We start from the raw sequence: 20,567 nt of genomic DNA on the forward strand, positions 1-20,567 counted from the left end.
CCTGTGTACTGAAAGAGTGGATCTATGAGGGTCTCGAGGCTGGAAGGGAGATATCCGATGGCTACTTGCTCTCCATGGTTACGCGTCAGAGGAGTGCTGGGGTTCGTCCCTTGAAACAATAGGCAAGACGTTGGGCGATAGACGATAGTGACCTCACATGTCTACTCTCACCAATTTCCCGCCATCATTTGTGTAAGTATTTAATTAAGAATTATTTACGCACGACATTCAAAAATATTAAAACTGCTATCATCTATGGGTATTAAGAAGATTCCTACATCCGAATACTTTATTTATTTATTTAGTAAAAATTGTGCACACACAGCAGGATTGCCAATTTATAGTGACACGTATAACAGCAACATGTAAGGACATAAACATGCAAACATCAACAAGACTATAATTAGCAGTTATTAGAAATAAATTTTCAAAGAAATAACAAAAACAGTGAAAGAAAGCAACAAAACCGGGATGTGGGAGTGAAAGGAGAGATTGTGCTAGTTCTTTTGAGAGAGATGTGTCAGAGAAAGGTTTATAAATGTGTTGGCTGGGAGTGAGAGGGGGTCATTGTTTTCGGGAAGGGAATTCAGTATAGCGGGGAGACGGAAGAAAAGGGAACGGTTGGTGAGGGACAATCTGGGAACGGGTTGGTGGAATAAAGAATGATCGCGGGTAACTCGGGGGGGGGGACTCAGAAATTTACTTTGGGATATAAAAACTTACTTTGGGATATACTTACTTTTCAGCGTGCATTGTATTTTGGCCTTCAATCATGTCAAATAATAAGTATTCTGCATTTTCGGGTTTCACCACCTCGTTTTTTGATTCTGACAACAGTTTCGCCGAAGCTACATTCGGCGTCTTCAGGTCGAAGATGAGGGACTCGGAATTTTGCCATCCTTATATAGGTGGGCCCGTCTAGTGGCTGCTTGCTGAATTAGCAATAAATTATACATGAAATATTAATCTTTCAGACCTGAACGCAGTCCTTGATATAAACATTTACTCGATTCTTATCCTGTTCTTATGGCTAGAAGAAAAATCGCTCTAATACTCCTATTGATCGAACTCTTCTTTTTCTGAATAATATGTACCCTCATTTGACAGAAAGAGTAGCCATTGATATGGGAAGTCGGGAAGAGAGGAATGCGATTATTATTCGGTAATTTTTTGTAAAATTTTCTTGTGTTGCTTGAAAAAAGAAGTTGGCGAAAGTAAAAAAAGTGGATATTCGATGAAGCCTACAAGTTTGACAAAAGTGTTACAAGTCGTCGTAACTATAGGAAGAGATGACTGACATCCGAGATAATTTAAGGAATTTTAGGGGGTTGGGCATATTGCTTACCAAGAATATCGGGATGTGAATTGTGGGAGGCGTTTACACTAAATGAAATGTGTAATAAGGTCGCGCAGTATAACAAACTTAGTTGAATCAAGTACGATGAAATTGAGCACTCTTTGGCAACAAAAAATGCAGTTTTTTTGCTAGGTAATATAGTCTTTTACGACCTTGGTTACGATAAATGACATCATCATAAGATAAAGAGCGATACCAAGTGCAGTTGTGCAAATAATATTTAATTATGGGACTTGTGGGTGGGTGAGGGGATGTGTGTGGGGTAAGGCTTATCGCAAATAAAGAGTGGTGGATAGGATCTGAGTTGGTGAAGTAATTACTTAAACTCCAGGTTAACTTAGATGTACTGTGGTAAATATAAGGACATATTTTCGTCTGAGAGGTTCATTTCATAATCAGCCGTAATTCCATGAGAAACAAAATTTAGTGCTCTCTGCGTCCAACGGAGTGCTCCATTCACCGAGTGCTCTGAGTACGGCACCTACTGACTTTTAAAGAAACCCCTCAAATCTGGATTATAATCTGGGCAAATGAAAATCCGCTTGGAAGCTACATATACACGCTTCAATAGCTCCCGAACTAATTCTAGGCCATGAAATATGCCAAGATAAAAACTGGAGCGCTAACTAAATGATAAATTCCTATTTTTCGAAGTATACTTAGGGATGATTTAACGCTATAATCAAATGAATAAACTTATGAAACCAGTAAAAATTGTTCTCTAAAATTACACACTCCTTAATTTAAAACTATGGATGTAAGAGTCATAGGTTCAATATTTTATTGAATACGTATTCATGTAATATATTCTAAAGAGTTAATATGAACTATCTTAGACATTCCTCCAATTCAATTCATACTAATGTAAAACTACTAACATGATAAGGTGTCACACTATTTAATAATGGTACATTAAAATTCTCAGGCCATCACACTTACCGCTGCGACATTAACAATCTTGTTATGATAAGGACTAGGATTTTGTGGCAGTCCTAGCAGTCCTAGTCCAAGGAGTTTGTGATTTATCGGCATAGTTCGGTTTTAGATGGTCAAAAACTGCAAACCAAATGCTATTCCCGTATTGTATACATTGGCTCACTTATTTTTGTAACAAGATGCCGAGATTATTTGATTACTGATTTTTTGGCCCTTTGCCACTTTGGCCACTCCCATCAGTGAACGGTGCACAAAGGAAGCAGGTAAATGAAATCGTAGCGCAATTAAATGGAGTGACGCATAATCATCAGATATGAACCCAATTACCCAATCGGAAATAATATCATATATTCATAATTGACTAATTAAAAATCCATTCTTTGAAATGACGTGGATGTATTAAAGGGCTCACAGTTAGTGTTTAGGAAATATTATCCGAGAAAAAAATAGTCTCAGCTTTAGAAAATTCATATTTATTAATACATTTATGTGTATTAATATGTTATCGGAATACTCTGCTTTCTTTTTGTTTCCGCTAAATAGTTATTGAGCATGCTTTCGGCTTTAAAACGAGATATAAAGCGAAGAATTAGTTTAAATGCATCATGTGAGAACCTGCAATCGCGGAGTAAGCAACTGAAGTTGTTAATCTTCAAGCCCTGAGTTGCAAAGTGGCATGCCTATCAAGGGTAAGTAGATAAAAAAAACTATGCAACACTCATCTCTTTTTTACGCGGTATCTCAATTGAACTAAATAAAGGTGACGAAATCGCAGATTAATTCCACGACTTACGGATTTAAGGGCCATCGGAACGCTAGCCATTGTAATCAACTAGGTACGTGGCAGATGCTACATCTTGCTTTGACGAGTGTGGACGTTTCCTTGAAAGAGCGAGGCACAAGAATATACGCACTCCGCGTCTTCCACGTAAAGTAAAAACTGCGCGACGCTACGGGGGGAGTTAATCGGAATCCGGACGCGAAGTTGAAAAAAAATAAACAAAAAATAAGAGTTCGAATTAGGTTACCCTTTTTTTATTAGAGTCTCATTTAATCTAATCAAATTAACTCCCTTTTGTGCATTTAACAAGAATGAAACAGGAAGCTGGATGTTGGAGAAGGAAGAAAAATTTTAGGATTCCCTGCATACGCCGTCCTTTTCGTGTAATTTTGGTTTATTCCATTGGAAAAGACAAAGGCTTTGATGAGCTTATTTTTTTTACGATGACGAAAGAGGGAGGAATGGAGGTTTTGGGAAAGGGTAGGGACTGAGAGGAGGGTTTAGAAGGGGACGAGGGGGGGATAAAATTAATAAATAAAAAAAAAAGGTTTGGATTCCTCTCCCCCACCGTGCAAATCTGCAATCAGTTACGCCCGGATAAACCCAAGTTGTCAGATTATTTTAGCGAATTCTTACAATTTTATTTCTTTTTGCCTTCCCACCATTTTTTTATCCCGGGGATTAAGGGATTAAGTGAGCCGGAGTGGGAGAAGTGGTGTAAGGGATTGAGGGAGGGGTGTGGTAAGGACCGGGAAATAGAAAGAATGAAGCAAAAGGACTGACTGTGGCGATCCTAGAATGAGAGCAATGGAGGGAAGGGATTGGCAAATGGCGAGGGCAGGAAAATATGGGTTGAAAATAGGGTTTGAGAATGGAATTGTCAGGAAAGCGAGGATAGTGGACATTGAAAGGGGTAAGTTTGTTGTTCGGGGCCGAGCGTAGAGCTAAAAAACACTCGGGAGAAATATTTTTCTTCTGTTATATTTTTCATCGAGAAGCTTGGAATGCGTTGCTTGGTTACAGGATCTACTTTCATAGCCGCCCGCACCCAATCCCTCGATCCCTAGTCTCTCCTTTAGTCTTTGAGAGGGGAGATTGAGAGGGGAGAGTGTACGGAGAGTGGGGTTGGAAATCATCCCATACCCCTTCTCCCAAGACCCCTCAAGCCAGCCTTTCGTCCCGCACCCTTCGCTACCCCTCGCCCACCGCACGGAAAAATAAGGAACTAAGGGGAGGATGCTGGTGGGCGAGGAAGAGGAAGGGACATGAATATTCAGAAAGTTTTGCCGGGGAAAAATGGCCTCCTTTAAATAACGTTGGGTAGCAGAAATGAATTCACAATTGGATCTGGAGTGCGATGGAGGTGAAAAATTGTTGCGTTGGAGGGGTTGGTTGTCCCGGCAACATTATTCTTTGTCGGGAAGAATTTTATCTTTCTCCCTCCTCCGTCCCTAACCACCCCACCCCCCAGCCACGCCTCCACGGCAACAGTCTCCAGGACCTATTACTATCTCAAGGGGTTCACAGGGGTGGAGAAAGGGAGCCATTCCCTTTCCACTACATCCCATTCCGATCCTCAAAACCCGGTAACCCGCAACCTGATGGCCGAACTTACACTCTCTTTCTCCATCGGCTATGGGGTAGAGTGTAAAGAAAAACAGTTGAGGAAACTTACATTAACGAGCACAAAGGTAAAGTAAATTTTCACGCAGTACCCCGAATCTCTTACGAAGAGATGATGCTCGGGAACTGATTCATGCACCGCCTAAAAACTGGGAAAACAAGCAACAACAAAAAGAAATGTCAATAATTTCGTATTGCAGTAGCAGGGGCTTGCTCCAAGTCGCAAACGATGACCCAGGTTTTTGAAAAAGTTCATAACTGGAGATGAGTCATGAGGTCTACCGCTACCACTACGAGTACAACCCTGTAACAAAAGCCCAGTGTCCCCAAAAGTCGGTAGGTGAGTAAAAAGAATGAGACGATACAGCTGATGATTATTCCAAAAAAGGACTTTGCCAATTGTTTTGAAAATTATAAGAGACACTGGGATGGGTGTAAGGGGTGCAAAGGGGAGTGACAAGGGTAATAATGTCTCATTGTTCTAGGTAAGCTATTTTTCTCATAATATTTAATGGCTGGATACTTCCCGGACAGATCAGTATGAGTATATACAACTCACTACTGTAGTACTCACACAATATAAACATAATTACACATTAATGCACACACACAATATTATCTACTAGGGCCATTTTAAGTCAGGAATATACAGACGTTTTTTTATGCATGCTTGCATTCATGTATACACATCTACCTATATATTTATGTGCATGTATTTAATGCATGCATATATGTAAATGAAGCCCCCTATTCAACATCCATACTCCTCACTTCCCATCCTCAGTGCCCACACCAGACTCTTCCCTCTCGGTCCTTGCGATGGGACTCGGTAATGAAAAAATAATTAAGTTTTGAAGTTCCTTTGGAGAGTTTTTTTTTAAGGTGGGAGGGGTTCTTATATGCACATGTGGGGTGCCTGAAGGGGGAAGAGGGGTAGGGTTGAATTTGAGAGCGAGCCCATGGGGGAGTGGGCGGTGACGAGGGATTGAAGCCATTTGGGTGGGTGAAGCGGGGGTTGAGTTAAGAGGGGCGAGGGGGTTGGGTAGCGCGCGGGAGGAGAGGTGGATGGGGTTTGGCATAAAACGGGGAGGGGTAGATGAGTGATAGATGAAAGTTTTTCGGAGAGAAGAGTGCGCGGAAATTAAATTCCGTCTCATAAGGGAGGCTGGGTTTGTTTAGAAGATATTAAGCTTATGAAATTCTCGAGAAAGACGTAAATGGCGTATTTTTTCGGTCGGTAGCTCGTTCGAGTCTTTCTTTCTTTTTTTTAAGTGTTTTTCCTCTCTCTATCTATATTTTACCCTCTCTCTGTCCTCCCTCCCTATAGCACTTTTCCACTCCCTCATCTCCATCACCCTTGTCCTCGACTGGATACTCTCACCCACCCTCCTTGTTCCTCACTCCTCCTCCGTATCACCGTCCTCCTTTCTGCTTTTCCTCTCCCTCCATGAAGCTCTCCCACCTCCCTTCATTGTAGAGGCACTCGCCAAGAGAGTGATCTCCCCTTTCGTTCTCTTTTCCTCTCTCTCACTCTTGCCTTTGGCGTAAAAATTTCTCCTTTGTGTCTTCCTCCCCTTCCCGAACGCACCCTTCTATTCTCTTCCTCGTTCTGCGTGATGCCACGTTTTCCCCCCCTCTCTATCCCATTTCACCTCGCGACCCCGGTGAGATCCTCACATCAATTCACGTGTATTCGCCGTCCTTAATTAATTGGATCATCATTGGCCGATGTGGAGTGGAGCGAGTGGCATGGGAGAGAGAGAGATAGTTGACGAATGTTGGAGGGATCTGGAGGGTTGAGAGGGGTGTGGTGGAGGAGAGAAGGCGGAGTGATGGTTTGTTGCGGTATTTAGGTCGCCACAAACGCCTATTGCCCATCGATGCGGGATTATATGCGATCAAAGCGTGCGTTCATTTTGGCCCGGGGAGCAGAGTGGGTGGAGTTTTGCCGAGGAGGATTGGGCGATGGAGGGGATCAGGGGAAAGGAGTTTGAGGCTTAATTTCTCTGCTAATTAATTCGTAGTAATGCTCTGTTGTGTGCTGCGCTTGGTATTTGATCCAAAGAATGTGCATTGTGTGCGAGGGCGGGGAGCTCTTCACTGGAACACCGGGGACTTTTGGCTCTTTCACTCCGGAGCGGTGATAAATGGAGGAAAATTTGTAGCGGGATAAGAGCTGTAAAGAATCTGGTGGAAAATATTGTGTGTGCATATATATATATATATATATATATATATATATATATATATATATATATATATATATATACACGAGGGTCATCCGGAAAGTAGTACCCGTTCGTGCCGCATGAAGTGCTGACGACGCGAGTAGCCGCTGGACGAGGTCAGATAGCTTCAGTGGCTTGTCTGCCTTCTCTGAGCCAAGTTGCGTGACGCTAGCATTGCCTGTGTTGTTTCTGTGATTGTTTACAATGTTTAAAAAAATTGAGAACGCCGCCAGTTGTGAAGTGAGGGCAGTGATTAAATTCCTCAATGCAAGAAACGTTCGCCCATGTGATATTCATCGCCAATTAAAGGAGGTGTATGGAGACAATGTAATGGACGAGTCGTCTGTTCGGCGGTGGTGTCGCAACTTCAACATGGGGAGGGGGAACACACACGACGATGAGCGTTCGGAGAGACCGTCTGTCATTACAGACCAACTGGTGAGCTCAGTTGACGAATTCGTGAGGAACGATCGGCGCGTCACAATTGATGACATCTGTGAGCATTTTCCCAATGTTTCTCGAACAATTGTTCATGAAATTGTTAAACACCATCTGCATTATGCAAAAATTTGTGCAAGATGGGTCCCTCGCGTATCTCAATGAGCTGGCGGCGAAGGACTATGCAGCAGGAATACAGAAACTTGTCACACGTTATGACAAATGCCTTAATTTGCTTGGAGATTATGTTGAGAAGTAGTTTAAAGTATCCTCTTTCAAATAAAATTTTTTATGTTTGTTAATATTTACTTTTGTGTCTTTATTTCACGAACGGGTACTACTTTCCGGATGACCCTCGTGTATATATATATATATATATATATATATATATATATATATATATATATATATATATATATATATATATATATATATATAATATTGACTAAGCATATATGTAGAGTATATTATTTCCTAAGCCGATGTGACCCTTTTTAAAAAAAACACTGCAGCATGTTAATACAGAAAAGGATCATGTTCATACACAGTTAAATTTAATTTACTGTGTCGTATGCGTCTTTTCTCTCCTTAGATTTATAAGCTCTGTAGGTCGAATCCATCTTTATGATCTGAAAGAATAGCATATGCTTTCATATTGCCATGGTAATTGTATTCCAACCATACGGATTCAAAAATGAGTATTCGATACTTCCAGGCATTGATTACCTTCTAGATTGTCGAAGAATAATCATGCAAAAATTATTCCCAAATCATAGATAGGTAAGGAACCTCTAGCCAGAAAACATACATTTATGGATTTTATGTCAAGAGAAACATGCAGGATAAGTTTTTTTGCAGGAAGCACACTATCATGTTCATAAAACCCCTTTTAAATAATCTTCCTAGTATTACTGATTTTTACCTTCAGTCAAAGCCTAACTCTTCCCCAGAGATTTTTCCCTCTTTTTGAGCCTTAGGCATGCCTGTGTGTTTTTATTTCCATTCTTTCTACAATTTAGTATGTTAATCCTAAGTTCGAAATTCTGCTTATGACTGACGTAACTTCAACCTAATTATCGTATATTATCTTTTTATTCATAGAATATATATTTTTATTGTCTCTGTATTTTGAAAAGTGAATTTTGCGGCTTTTATGATGAAACACTGTTCAATGCTTTTATTCTAAAACAAAGTCTGTAAATGTATCTGTTTCCTACTCTAATACCAGGATATTTTTTATATGTATTCGTTGCTTTTCGTTACAATCACCTTGGCGAAGAACGGTGAAGCATTAGGTGCGCCTCACGGATATAAACTAGTATGCATTTCCTTCAATCTGGTCCACACAAGGCTGCCAGGGAATTGGATATACGAATAACATATTTACCTGGCCAAATAGCTCACATAGATATTTAGAATGATGTTGAACTTCATGTTACACTCAAGAAGTATCTTTCGAAAATATACTTCTATCTTATATTTGGTTGATTAGCGAAAGGTTAATATTTTCCATTTGGAAGTAACAATTTAATACATGTGAGAGTACTTATCGTGGCTCGGCAAGGAAAACGTTACAAGCATTTACCTAGGGTTACACGCCATCTTAGTATTTCCGTAACTCTCCGCAGGATGGCGTCAGTGTACCATCGTGTGGGATTTCTCTTTGAAATCGCGGACACGGACTCGTCCCGTTCCATTAGCATCGCAAAATTTTATCATGGACAAATTTCAAGTAGCTTCACTATGCTTAACTAAGAGGACACCCGTATTTAGTATTATTAAACACCTCTTCAGTTTTATTCCTAATTTCTCCTTTACGACTCATAGAATTACGAGATGTGAACATCAAAAAGTCATATATGGAATACTATATGATAAGGGTGAACGTCAGACCATGATGGGATCCGGTAAGCGACAATGTAGTAGTATAAAACACGGATCGCTTAACTTACTTTTCTCAAACTGAAATTAATTACCAAACCAAAAAATTTCCTGGCTATAGCGGGTATAGCTTTTCATGAAATGAATAGATGCACAGCAAAATTTAAAATACGTTTTAAAACGAACGAAAAATATGTCGATATAATTTATAACCCACTATCTGTTCTTTTTCTTTCATCGTATTTATCAAAATTATAACGGAGCTAGTAAATATTTTAAATGTGAGAACCACCGTGCCAAGTTAAGGCACCAATGTGTTTATTATTCATCGAGTGTTATTTTTAGTGTGTCATTCCGTGGAGTGGTTCCTTTGGTTCACTAGCTGACATATTATTTATCTATTCCTATAAATGACTTTGTACGTAGTGAGCAGCAAGGCAACTGCAGCTTAGCGATAGCAACCCCTTGGCTATCTGACTAACATAAGTTCGTTATTCCGCAAACCTAATGGTTTATATAAAATTATATTTTACGCATCTGATCATTGAAAATGATACTGTGCTGCAATATTATGTTTTTTCTCGTTGAAATTACAGTAAGAACTAGATTTTACATATCCCGTTTAGAATATTTAACATTAGGTTACTTAGTGTCATGTTTGTCAACGGGTGCAATATAAGTTTAGCTTATTTTCCACCTAAACCTCGCCGTAATACATTATTCAGTTTTTAAGCATATCCAGAATTGCAAACTAAACCACTGTCATTGTCAATAGTACATGATTCCAAGAAAAAAGTGGCAATGCGTTGGAAGAATAGAAAACCTAAATGAAAAGTAAAAATATATAATTTATGGCGCTATGATATCCGATCAAGGTAGCTTAAAATATTTGTGTTTTTATAATTAGCGTAGTCATGTTGTTTATTTGACTTACATTAAAATATTCAGAGTATTCTAGAGTTGAAAAAAATAATGTTGCATATATCTATTAAGTTGCGCGTTCGACTGATCTGCCTGTCGTCCTTAGCGGAATCCTAATCCCAATTTGGCGGTTTCTGATTACGTATTTTTATAATTTTTTTCAACTATTCACCAGTATGATTAGATAAGACTTTAATAATTAAAAAGTAGTGCTATATATTAAATAGCAAGCATTTCCTCTTAAACAGGCACTTTTACGGCGAATTTAAGTATATCCATTTTGTTAAAAGTTGGTCAATTAAAAATGAAGCTTAGAGTGTAGTACCTCTCGTATTAGCATTATTGGTAATCTATTGTTTTAGGTAGCTTTTAAATGGGCATTCACTAATCATCCCTTCACTTTTTTTTTAGCTTCTTTCAATGAAAAACAAACGGGCACCCTACGATAAAAGTACGTTAAGATGTTCTTCGATTTAACATACTTAATTCCTTCATTCATTCCACCCACCTTGCTTACTCTTATTATGCCCTACCTCTCCTGTCAAATATTCTTCCCTATATCACAGTTTTTCAAAACCATAAGCCGATTCAAATACTCTGCATCCATCTTTCACATGTCTCCAATCTACACGCATAATTTTCTTTGACGAGCCTGATTTTGCAGCGTCAAAAATCACGTCCCATATCTAGGTTTACAATAATTTTTTCTTACTATACTTCTTCAACGTCCCAGTCACTAACTTCTTCCTCCTTGTGAAAGCTCTTTTGCCAAACATAATTATTTTTCTGATGTCCCAAACTTGAAACTTAATGGACCTAACTTTTCCAAGATAGATGAACTTCTCTACTTTATCGAGTCTTTTCACCCAATTTTAACGTGTAGCTGATACGTCTTCCTTCTCAAAAACCTCATAACTCTGCTTTTTACATTTATCTTGGCCCCATACCAATGAAACACATTTTCGATGTTCTTAGCAATGATTCAAACCCCTACGCTATATGATCAAATAAAGATTGATCATCCAGTAATTTCATCAATTTTATTCATTCACCACTAAATTTCATTCCAATTCCAAGTTAATCCAACGCCTCGTTTACTACGTGCATTTACTCCGCGCACACATTGAAAATCACGGATGACATGAATATACGAAGGTAATTTTTTAAGTTAGGGTCGCTTGGTCATAAAAAATATATTCATTGATAAACTTTTTATTCGTGGTTTTTATTCTCTTACAAACCTACCTCATCTTTCTGTACAACCGCCGTTCACTTCTAAGAATTGTCCGTAAGGCTGCGTTATCTTCTTAAATCCCTCAGTATAGAAGCACACGGCCCTGTAGTTGAAACAGTAGTGGTATTGAACTCCTCGCCGTCTTCAAACCGTTATCACAAAGCCACTGTTTCAATTACAAGAAAAGGAAACAGTCGCTAAATCAAGGTGTCAGGTCAAATCATCTTTGTCTTGCTAATAGCTGTCAAAAAATCCTCGTCCACTCATCACTCATCACTCTACGCTCTATGTGTTAGCCTGTTAGCATTTTCGGCAACCACCTGGCACAAAATTTGCGGTTTACAAGCTTTTCCGTACCAGTCGTGCAAATAGTGGTGCATCGAAGAAGAGGTAATTTATCGCCAATCTAACTAACTTATCGTCAATCACCGATCAGATCGCAGTTCCTGGTCAACATTTTGAACCATTTTTTGAGCCACTCAGCTCTTAATCATGCACATTTGTGCAGTTATTTTCTAACCTTTCCCTCACTCATTTCTGTAGTTCCATAAACTAGGAACAACTTCCGATAAATTTGGGCGATGAATGATTTTTTTGCACACACGCACAATCGAATAAGAGCGTACTTAGCAACTGGCGGAAGCAAAGATTTTTTTGCACATTATTATCTGGACAAACAAACCACTACTGAATAAAAATAATTGCTTCCGTGGCTTTTAAAAAAATGAACAGATATCGCTACATAAGTGCAACTTTGTTCTGGGCCGCCAATATTCAGATATAAGTACATAGTCCTTACTTTTCGAATATGCCACTTGCCATTGTTGCACGTCCTAACAATGCACATCTCGACTCTACATCCTTCACACACATCTGAGCTTTCTAAGATTTGTATACGTTATGAGAATGTCACCTATTCCTCCAATTAACTCCCGTCATGTCTAATTTGATAATTAATTCTACCTAATTTATTTTATCAAAGCTATCTCGTAATCTACGAAATATATAAGAAATCCACGGTCATATCCTAATTCCAATAATAATCCCAATCATAGTAATGTATGAAACTGAAAATTAATTTGTTTTTTTTTGGGGACACAACACGCCTAAACGGAGTAGAAGGTGTTCGTTTTTCACGTAAATAGGGTGAAAATTTTAAAACTTATATTGTCTATATCCGATTAAAGTGTAGTTTTCTGGAATTTTTTCAGATCTAAAAAACTGTAAGAATTTCGTGCCGCCGTTGCAGGGAACTTGCTCTGAGCTACAAACAATGACCGAAGCTTTCTAAAAAAAGGTTTCTAACTAGAGATGAGTCATGGGTCTGCGGCTATGACCTTAAAATAAAGACCCAGTCCTCTCAGCCGTGATTTGACAAGTAAAAGGAAAATTCAACGAGGCAGTTCGTGACCATTCCGAAAAAAGGACTTCGCCAATTTTTTTCAATAGTGAACGAAGTGGGATGAATGTGTAAAGTCCCAAGGGGAGAACTTGAAAGAGAATAAGGTCTCATTCTTCTAGGTAGGCTACTTTTCTTAATATATTGTCTGGCTGTATCATTTCTGGACTGACCACATAGCTGCAGCAATAAGAGTATCCAGCGCTATAAATTGCGTCGTTAAATGCGAAATAACGGAGTGCAATCATTCCTTTTCCCCACTTCCGTGGTTCAACATACCAATCGTAATTCATCAAAAATTAAGTGTGATATTCGATAATGATTTTAATGACGTGACAAATGCGAGCTCGTGAAGGGGAAAGTTCAAAGAAAACCGAACATCTTTTCATAACGGAACTCAGAAACCTCAGCCACGTACCAGTTGGTTTAACTAGTTGGCATAAGGAACCCCTGCCAACTTGTTGCCAGCGGTCATGGAATAATAGCTTTGATGTTATAAATATTTGTATAAATGGGAGAAATGGGAGAGCTTGAAAAATAGAAGAAAAAGAGTAGGTTAGACGCGATGTAGTGCATGTGTTTTGTTGTGGTGCATGTTAATGTGGTAGTGATGTTTCACATTCTTGCTTGTTGTGTTCTAGCTTGCGTGTTGTAGGATGGCTTTCGTGCTGCATTCTGGGGTGCAGTTTTTAGATGTTTTGCGGTATATGTGTTTGCATGAGTGTTGGATGAAGGGATTTTTGCATGAGTGTGTGCGCTGCTGTGGGTGTAATTTTCACGTTGTTGTTTTGCATGTGGTATTGTCCCTTTTTACGGTTGGTGACCAAACACCCGCCGCCACACGCCCTTGCGGCGGCTTGCGGAGTATTATGTAGATGTAGATGTATAGAATTGTTAAACATGACGAAGCGTGGTAATATTTATGGAAATAGATAGAAAATCCTAACTTAAATGGAAAAAACGACCATAGTTTCAAAAAAAAATTAAGAACGCAAAAAAATAAGAAAAAATACTCTTTTAAATAGAACTGTTGTTGATTGGAACCAGCTGCCTGGAGGTTTGTTTGAGCCCTTTCCATCCAGGAGTTTTAGTTAAGGAGTTTTAAGAATAAATGTAAAGCAGCCACTGGGTGACTTCATTGATACTATTGTAGATATTAATATATTATTTGTATGTGATGTGGACGGCATTTTGTATGTCATGTGGAAGTTTGTTTGCATGTGATGTAGAAGTGTCATTGTATGTAAGAATATTTTGTCTCTAATCTGTTTTTCTAGTGCGTGTATGTATGTATGTTCGTCGTAAGAGTGATCATTGATCAAACTTGACCGTTACCAACAGGGCAATTGCCTAATTTCAACGTCATTCTTAAATAAATAAATACAGGGGGATTAAATTGAGTAGCAGTTTTTTAACTTCAGGTGTATGTATTTTGTCAGAAAAAATAGAACATGAAGGAATATTTATGTATGAAAACCGGTAGATGCCGGAAAAATGCATTTACACCAATGGTGTAAAAATAAACATATTATATGAAATAGCTTAACACAAATGCTTCAGTAAAAATGTGTATTATGATAGATTAAGCGATCAAACTAAGTGAGTATTGTTCGAAAGAAAATTTAAGCAATATGTACGAGTATTTTACGATTAGACTTTTAGTGCATATTCACTTGAATATTGAACCTTTCGACTGCATTATCAATGCACATGTTGAGCTATTTTTTTAGCCGTCTCGTAGTTTTTATAAAAATTTGTTAATTTCAGCTGTTTGTGTTATTACAATGCAACGGTTTTAAAAATAGTGTAAAAAGAGTGTTAAAATCGTTCGCCTTGACCGGGGCTTGGGACGCCAATGATTTGTACACTCTGAAATTGTTGCGTTTTAATGCATACTGTGGGATGACTCCGTCAAAAAATTACTAACGTAGCATCTCCCGCAGTCTCTTGTAATTTTTAAAATATTGTTTTCATGTTTTTCTTTAATTTAGATTATTTTTTGTCGATTTCCAATTTTTCTCTGCAAATGATGCCGAACGTCGGATCTAGCCGAAGTAAATTATTCTTTGAGGAAAATTTCAAACGGGTTTTCATCGTTTTGATTTAACAACTTCAATTATTTTCCTGACAACATGACGGTGAAACGTAGCGCAATTCAATATTGTTGTAACCATATTAAATTTCGACTACCATAGGCAGCATAACAGTATTATTGGAGAATTGAAATTTGTTAATTTTTTCGTCTGATATACTCAATGAATTTATATGAAGCATGCAATCGACTGCTTTTTTTCATTTTTCGTGATTTGAGGAATACAACAACACTTTGATGATGAAATTTCAATATATTCGTTATGTAAACCTGATTTTTGGGCCAATTTATTCCTTTCGATAAATGATTGAAGTCTATTAAGGACTCTGCTTAACTTTAAGTTAGCAACATGTCCACGAAAATTGTATTACCGTGCTATTTACCGATCCTAGTCTTGCGTTTAATAATGTATAGGATTGACTAGTGCCTCACTAAATACTATGACGCACCATGAGCTATCATTCAAAATTGATTTTGTTAGTTTTATTCATATCTAAATTTCTACATCCTATATTTTATAATTCTCTTTTTGGCCATCAGCCTGAACGGACGTGTTTTCAGATCGCCCCTGAGAGCCGGTTTGACCCAACTGAGCCTATGTGCCTGCCTGCCTACTACTTAGTGCTTTTAGATTAGGTGAATAGGAGAAAGTCGCAGGGGGTAAGATCTGGTGAATAAGGAAGATGATCAAGTGATTGAATTTTTTCCCAGAAACTGGCCAAAAATCAATGCTGAATGTGCAGGTGTATTAACATATTGAAGGATCCATCCATCATGTTCTGTTGAAATAGTGTGCACTGTTGAGTTTCCTAAATTCAGTTCACCAGTTATCATTCGGATAGTTTTTCGACGATCGGATAGGACAAGGGATCGCACACGATCAATGTTGTCGTCAATGCAGGTTAAAGGTCGTCCCGACCTTGCATTATTCGTGGCGTCTTCTCAGCCATCTTTAAAACGCTTAATCCACTTGTAATCGGATGTTTTCTTCAGAGTATCATCACCATAAAAAGCTGTCAACATTACGGTAATTTCTTGATAACGTTTACCCCACTTTACCAAAAACATGATGTTGAATCGTTGCTCCGTGATTTGGTCAATTTCTATTTTCGACAAAGAGTAAAAACAAGGATGACAGGAACTAACACAACTGGCACCATACGCACAGCTCGACGATCCGCCAAACACAGACGGCTCATTGGGTCTCATGCACCTAGCGCCGCTAGTGGGCGGTGCCATTTTCCGTATCATGGCCGCCGGATTGCACCAGTTCGCGTATTTATTGGATAGCCCTCGTATTTGGGTAAATTAATGTGAGATAACCTCTTTTAGGAAGATTTAGTATAGCGTACTCTGGTTAGTTTTTGGTGGAAACTGGTGGGTTAAATTAGTATGGCTTCATCCAGGCCACCTTTCGCTATCCTCGAAGGCGCTGGTAAATTCGTAGCTCCAAGGGCTCGGCAAAATCTTGTTGGAGAGAATGGTGCGGGAGCTTCGATCGAAGATCGACGGCGGGAGGGCTCCTCTCAGGAGAGATGGTGCTCGGATAACAAAAGCCCGCCTCGCCAATAGGGATGCACGGGTTTGCCAGAATGCTACAACGTGACTGGTCAATTAGAGACCTACCGCGTGTGCCTCTTCCCAATGAAGGAGTGTCCCACGTCCGTAGGCCGTACGATTGGAGGGCGTCTCTCGGGGCAAGGGGAAGCTTACGATGCAGTGAGGATTGGACTCTGCTGAGGCAGATCCCATCTCCAACAGGTACCAGGTTCTGCCGGACAACAGCACCACCGTACTTGCAGTCCCTACCCCTACTCCATGGTCTCTGCCGAAGATAAAATATCGGCGCACGAAAGGGAGAGAATATAATATTAGTTGGTCTAATGTCCGGCGTACAGGTATAATGTATCCGCTGCGCCGCAGAGTCTAACGGGAGGGAGATGTTGGGTTCTTGTCGTCCTGGTGTTTACCAGGCGGCGGGATACTCCAGGCGACGCGAGTGGTGAAGGCAGCTGTCAGTAATACATGTTGCTCAAAGCTACGTATTGTGGCTCATGTGGGGACAAACGACGCCTCGGAGCGTGGATCTGAATAGATTTTGCGCTCCTTTAATACACTCGGAGGTGAAACAATTTGAAACGGGTTTCAATAAATAAGTATTTGCAGCATTATGTCGCAAATTGACTGCGGAAGGCTCGTCTGGAGCCGAATAGATGGTCAAAATCAAAGATTTCTAGGTTTTTGTTGGGCATTTCGAGCGGGCTTTGTTAATCTGAGGCCTCTCTTCTTATCGTGTCGGGTACCCCTTGGTCGCTCTGGGGTCCATTATACTGCCGACGCATCGCAGATGGCAGCGCGTAGGTTAGACAGATACGTTCCGAGGGTTTAGAATATTTGGTAGGCCAGAGCGATGGTCATTTTTTTGGGAAAAAATGAAGTATAATTTAGTATTTTTTGTCACTTAAGGTCTGGCTATGACTCTCAGATCCTTAAAAAAAGAATAAATAAACACGCGTTAAAACGACATATCACCCTCGTAGAATAAATGAAATTGGTGTCTAAAACAATAAAGAATGTCTTGTAAGTGAGGGTTTTGCTAGTGCCTCTGTTAGCAATGAATCCTCGTTAAACAGTTTTAAGAGTATGCAGAAAACTCTGAAACTAAAAGTAATAGACCAAATAAAATTAAACCATTAAATTGCCGTAGACTTAAAAAATATATTGGATATTGAACATAGTTTTATTAGTACGAAGGGAGAATTGCTGGCATAGAGAGTTGGCTCATGGAAGATAGAGGAAATAATTATGTTTTTATTAGCGGTTTTACAATTTACAGAAGGGACAGGGCTAATAAGTTGGGTGGATGAGTACTCATTGCTGTAAATTTACATTACAGTAGCCAACGATATGAATGTGACGAAAATGACATAGAAAGCGTTTGGTGCAACATAAAGGGCTACAACGACAGAAAACTATTCGTGTGCTCATTTTACACACCACCGGATTCCAAAACAGATGTTCTGCACAAGCTCGACGACCAAATATCCCCTCTTAGGAACAAACATAGCAACAGTATTATTATAATCTCTGGTGATACGTATGTGCCGTAAATAAATTGTTACTCGTACCGCCAACGAACATCTACCAAAACAAATGTTCATCGCAAGAACTCCTCCAAATATTTGCCAAACCCTCCTTAGAACAAATTATTAATTCACCAACACGGGGTCACAGCATACTTGATATCTGCGCGACCTCTCCGCCCGAAATCATTAGAAATATTGAAATAACAATGGACGGAGTTAGTGACTATAATGCTATTCTTATAGAATTAGCAACTAAGTTCGCGAAAATAAACAAAGAAAAGCGTAAAATATACTTATTTAACCATGCAACTTTTAACAGAATACGAGAATATTTAAAAATGAATGACCTGAACACTGGACAAAAACCCGGACAATCGATACAGAGAACATTTGGAAATATTTCCTAAATATTTAAAATAGAATAGATATATTTATAAAATACTATGTATGTTTAAAACATACTTTTCGCAAAGTAATATAGGCGTGCATTCTATGTAGACTTAAATACCACAGTAAGGAACCTAGATGGTACCACGGAGAAGTCAGATCAGCATTACGTTAGCAAAGAAAGCTAAAATCAGATTTTAAAAAGTGCTTAAAATTGAAGATGTAGTATATATGGATGCATTGAAGCAGAAACTTAAAAAAGTCGTGGAAAACCATAAAGTATCATGCGCAAAGCCTCACGCTCCAAATCAACAATGATATGCGAATATCTTGAGGAAAATCTAAAAGTCTTTCTAGTCATGTGTTAGAGAAATACAGGGAAAAGGTCCAACTGTACATTTTCGAAGATGGAAAATGGTGAACTTATTACGGACAGCGTGAAAAAGGCAAATATTTTAAACAAGTTTTTCCAGAGGATTAATAACAGGGACGCAAACGCACCAATCCAACTTCCACACCCATCTGGGGAACACACGATTGGCATAACATTTACCAAAGAAATGGAACATTAGCTCCGTAGTATCAAAGCCATCAAAGCACCAGGTCTGGAAGAATCTCCTGCTAGAATATTGAAGGGATTAGCTGAAGATATTGCCCCGTTTTTGGAAATTGTTTTCTAATATCTTTAGAAGATGGCTCAGTACCTCGCTATGGGAAGCTAGCCGATATAAATTCCATCTATAAAGGTGGCAATAGGGATAAACAAACCAATTACGGACCGATTTCTTTAACATCGTTATCTTGTAAAATATCAGAAGACATAATTGTCAGTACCTTTAACATTTTCCTTGATAGTAGGAAGATACTAAGCAATAACGAGCATTGATTTAGGAAGAGCAGATCTTGCATAACATAATTGGGTCTTTTTATTCACGGTATACTTAGATCGGGAGAAAACAACACACAAGTTAATGGAGTAGTTCTGGATTTCAAAGGACCCTTTGATTAAATCACACACAGCTATTTGTTACACAAACTTAAATGCTATGGTATCAATGAGAAAATATTAAATTGGATTAGCGACTGACTTCTTTTGTAATCGAAAACAAAAAGTAGTCATTGATGGGTTGTGCTCAATAGATATATGTGGTAATAACTTCGAGCGTCCCCCAGGGAAGTGTAATAGTCCACTTCTATTATTAATATGCATTAATGACGTAAACACAAACGTTAGTAGTAACCTCAGATTATTTGCTGGTGACACGTTGGTACACAAGGAAATAAGGTGCCAAGTAGATCGCGAGCTACTCTCTAAAGGCTTAGACTCAATATCAGATTGGTGCTTAACTTAGGCAAATGCGCAGTTTACAGATTTGGTAACTGAGGAATGGGCAGAGAAAACATATATTATGAGAAAGAAGGTTTAGTGCTAACTACGGCCAAACAAGTCAAATATTTGGGGGCAGTTATAGCACCACGCCTTTCATGGGTAGCACATATCAGGATAATATGCGGATCCGCTTTAAAGAAACTTGGCTTCATTAAACGATTGGTGGGGAAATGTAATAGGAGAAAAGAGGTATTATTTGGCTCCAGTTAAACCTCATTTGGTTAAAATCGCAAGTATATATGATCATTGGGAGGAAATTTGAGAAAAATGATTGGATAAAGTCCACAAAAAATTCGTCAGATTTATGGATAATTGTTATGATAGATGACGAGTTTGGCAGACCTTTTAGGGTGATTGAGCCGGGAGCCACTTGAGATGCAAAGAGAACAAGCGAGACTGAGACTTTTAGAAATTTTCAGAACAAACGAGTTAAACAATGACACTAAAGGAATAATTATGGCAAACACTAATTTTTCCCCCGTACAATCGTGAATCATAATAGTAAGAAACTAAACAAAGTCACTATAGAAGTATTAAAAACATTTAATTTACGAGTCATGACAAGATTAAAAGTTGCTTAGATCTAAGATATAATCGTAAGTTCATGTGCATTTTATTTGATAATATACGCATATGCATTAATAATATATAAAGGTTTTTGCATGAATACATACGATTTTTTGTTTGTAGATTTGCATGTGTTTTTGGGTTTTGAATTTGGTTTTATTCTTAATTACGGGTGGTGACCTCGCACCCCGCGCCATTCCCCCCTGTTGCGGTTGGTACTAGGTACATCTAGATCCCGTTCCTATGA

The sequence above is a fragment of the Hetaerina americana genome, unplaced genomic scaffold, assembly GCF_022747635.1.
Source record: "Hetaerina americana unplaced genomic scaffold, ioHetAmer1.1.p SCAF_9, whole genome shotgun sequence".
In the NCBI taxonomy this organism is placed as follows: domain Eukaryota; kingdom Metazoa; phylum Arthropoda; class Insecta; order Odonata; family Calopterygidae; genus Hetaerina; species Hetaerina americana.